A 3,564-nucleotide genomic window follows, 5' to 3' on the forward strand; every position below is an offset into this window, starting at 1 on the left:
CACACACACACACACACACACACACAGACACACACACACACACACACGGGTATTACTTATGTATTTTATTTTAAAACATGAAAATATATTGAGCTTGTGTTAACCATAGACCTAATTTCACGCATCGGATATGATGTCATTCTAATAGCTAGTTATAAAATATTGCCAGTTTACCTAAATGTAATTAATTTAATTGCTCAAATTGTTTCTCAAAGCTCTGCCATTACAATAGAAGACTGCCTAAACGTAGAAGACGACAGCTAGCTAATACCCGCTATCGCTCCCTCTCGTGGCAACACTGAGAATGCAGTGCATACTTATGTTGAAATGAAAATGTCTGGGTTCACGTACTTGTGTACAGTACGCGTTGAGCCAATGATATTTCTGGATCAGACACACATGGCCTGGAACCAAACATCCCTGAAAATATTTGTTCATCTTTGTTTAAAACATGAAAATTTCTTGCTCTCTATACTTTGCATTTTAATCTTATTGGCCGTGTTTGTCTCAACATGCTGCCATGGACCGAATTCTCTGGCTGAGAGAGCTGTCAGTCAATCAATATTATGTTTTCCGCTCCCTTCATGCTTGTGCTGCCCGTACGGATTGAGCAAGATAGGAAAAACGACCCCAAGATTACACAATTAAGTTTCCCATGCACGGTTAGCGCCTCAGCCTCGCATCTGCATCTCTAATTTTGGCTACCGAGTGCTAGTTAAGAGCCTGAGGGAGAGAGAGAGACTGAGGGAAGACAAGAGAAGGAAGATATTGAGATTTAAAGATAGAGTAAGTGAGTAAGAAAAGGGCAGATGGAAAACACCCCAGGCTTAGATGAAGAGAGAAATAGAATTAGCGATATATGTTGAGAGAAGGCTGTGAAAAGCTAGAGGAGTGGAGAAATGAGAACCAGGGAGGTAGTCTTACGGGGAAGAGAGAAGCCCGACTTCCCTGGAAGAGGTTAAAAGCAGGCAGTCGGCGGCCCTCATCAGTCATTCTCCTGAATGGGATTTGAGGACAATAAACCTGTAGCACCCGGACGAATGGAGACGGAGTGCGCTGTCAGCAGCGCACGATTTATGGTGCCCAATTCCGCTGATCTCCCGCACAGAAACTCGGACTGATAAACAGTGATTAATCACCTTTACATCCGATTTCAGCACCGCCCCTCCCCCAACAAAGTACATTAAATGCAGTCATAATTATTTCACGTGAAAGCTTCCCTCTTTTTAGAACGGTGGGAGGGAAACGAGGGGCAACACGTGGGTGTCCGTTTCGGCCATTTTGGAAGGTTCCTTATTTAGTAAGCGAAATCTTATTTCCATTTCCATTTTGTCGCCTCTCCACCGGTTGCCCCCTGGGGAACAGTGGAGGCATATGGTGTCATTTAGGCTTGGCGAACTTTAGAGGCATGTTAAGACGACTTGAAAAATTAGCATCCAATAAATCAAGCGACGCCGGTTCCCTGAGCCAAGCTGCTGAAGTGCCTGACCACGGTAAATCTGATTTGATGGGATGTTTTGAGAAGTTGTATGTTCACATGGGAGGCATGGAGGTGTTATTTGTTGTGATTAGAAAAGGAATCACATGCATGTTTCAGAGCATACTTAGGGGTCAAAACATGCATAAACATTTTACATGCACCGGATTGCTAGGCATCTTTGCATTTTTACGCGCACTACATATGCATATTGTGCGCATTCGATTGTGAGGATTCATGTAACGACTGTGTTGGATTGTGCGTTTATGCATGCCAGAACCAAGGAAGGGAGGGAGGAAAGGGAGGGGGAAAAAGTCAGATAAAAATGATAAACAACTGCTTTCTGTCACCGATGGTTATTTAGAGTTTTGCTGTAAAGCTGTCCTGAAATGAACAGATTTTAGTCTAATGAGCAAAAGGGCAGGCCGTTAAAGAGCTGCTAGGTGCTCAGCACTTCTTCCAAATGAAATACTGTAATACCATTTCCCCCTCATTAGGATGCAAAGGGCTCAAAGAACTCACAGCAATAAAGAAATCAAAGACCGAGAGGGCAAACAACAGCACAAAAAAGACAACAAGTCAGTCAAACAAAGACGGTTCCTAATCTGCGGTTCAGAAAACAGTCCGTACCACTGTTTCATCTCAGTGGGAAATGATGAATTGGGTTTTCAATTATTATAAAATTTGATCTTTGACCAAAATGAAGATAAAGAATGAGAATTTATGGTTGTGTTCATAGTTATTATTCACAGTTAAATACGAAAACAAGCGGGATTAATTAAAAAAAGCCCACATTAATCAAACAAAACATTTAACAAAAAACAGTCCGTACCACTGTTTCATCTCAGTGGGAAATGATGGCCTGGCTGATTATCACATTGTCAAATGCTCTGTGCAGGATGGGAGAACTGGGCCGTGATTTAAAATCATTTCATAAGTGTCTCTCTGAAGCGCCTGTGTCTGAATTTGATCCAGAAATCAAAGCACATCTGACGAACAGTGAATCAAAGTAAGTATCCGAGCGGGGCCCTGTGACCACAACACTCAAATGCAGTTTACCTGCATAAAATTCAGGACCATAGACAGCTCCCAAATAGTTTCTAATGTATATAATGTAATTAAATGAATACATTTTACGTATACATTTGGGGCCACTGAATGTTTTTACAGTGAAAAACAAAAGCTCTTACCGTTTGTATATGGGTTGGCCACTTTTTTGTTTGTCATCTGTTTCTCGATCTTTCGCCGATTAATTCAAGGGACTGGCAGGAATTTGAAAAGAAACAGCAGAGATTCGGAGAAAAGAACCAAAGAAAAGGGGGAGGAGGGAGAGGAGGAGATGTGATATGACGGGAAAATATTTAAGACGACATTAAGTTGAAGGAGTTAGGGGGCGGCAATATCGGGGTATTCGGAAGAGTGCGAGCGATATAGGTTGCGAAAGGGAGAGGGAGAATGAGAGACAGAGCAAGAGAGTAGTGAGTGCTGTCCGGTGTGCTGTCAGTGATAGATGTGGGCTGTAAAATAGCCTCCTCTCACTCCCCATTGACTGTGACTGAAGTAGAGCTGGGGGGTCTACACTGCTGCTGATATATTTGATTCTTTGATTCCCCCTCTCTGTCTCTCTCTCCATTGCAGTCTGAGGGAATGAGCGTCAGCAGAAGAGCTCAGGACCCCACCAAGACCCCTGCGCTGAATGAGCCACCTCTCTACTCTGATCCCTATCAGCTAAGCTTTCCCCCCGGAGCTCCCGAACAGCATAAGGAGAGCTGTAAAGGAAGAGATCACTCTTTATATTAAGCCTCTTTTTAGAGGGAAATAAAATGGACATTACATCATTCATATTAGACTTGATGAGAGCTTAAATGAGCAGCCCTAAAAAGAATGTGAGAAATTTAAACTGCATTAGATAACAAAATATCAAAACAAGTGAAATTACCTTTAAAGAACTAAAACATTTCACAGTTTAAAAATTATTTTTTTTTTTTACAATTATTTAAAAAAATAATACAAATAATAATTTTATATAATAATTTATAAAAATTATAAATAATTTGGTTTTAAATGAGTAATCATATATATGAATA

General features: G+C 41.1%; 1 protein-coding gene across 5 annotated transcripts in view; it reads right to left on the bottom strand.

Annotated features, from left to right (window-relative positions):
- Nucleotides 1–3,564, bottom strand: part of LOC107722221 (RNA binding protein fox-1 homolog 3-like) — a 446,938-nt gene that overhangs the window by 10,177 nt on the left and 433,197 nt on the right. The gene's annotated exons all lie outside the window — the stretch shown is intronic.

The sequence above is a fragment of the Sinocyclocheilus rhinocerous genome, unplaced genomic scaffold, assembly GCF_001515625.1.
Source record: "Sinocyclocheilus rhinocerous isolate Xijiao unplaced genomic scaffold, SAMN03320098_v1.1 scaffold334, whole genome shotgun sequence".
Taxonomy (NCBI): domain Eukaryota; kingdom Metazoa; phylum Chordata; class Actinopteri; order Cypriniformes; family Cyprinidae; genus Sinocyclocheilus; species Sinocyclocheilus rhinocerous.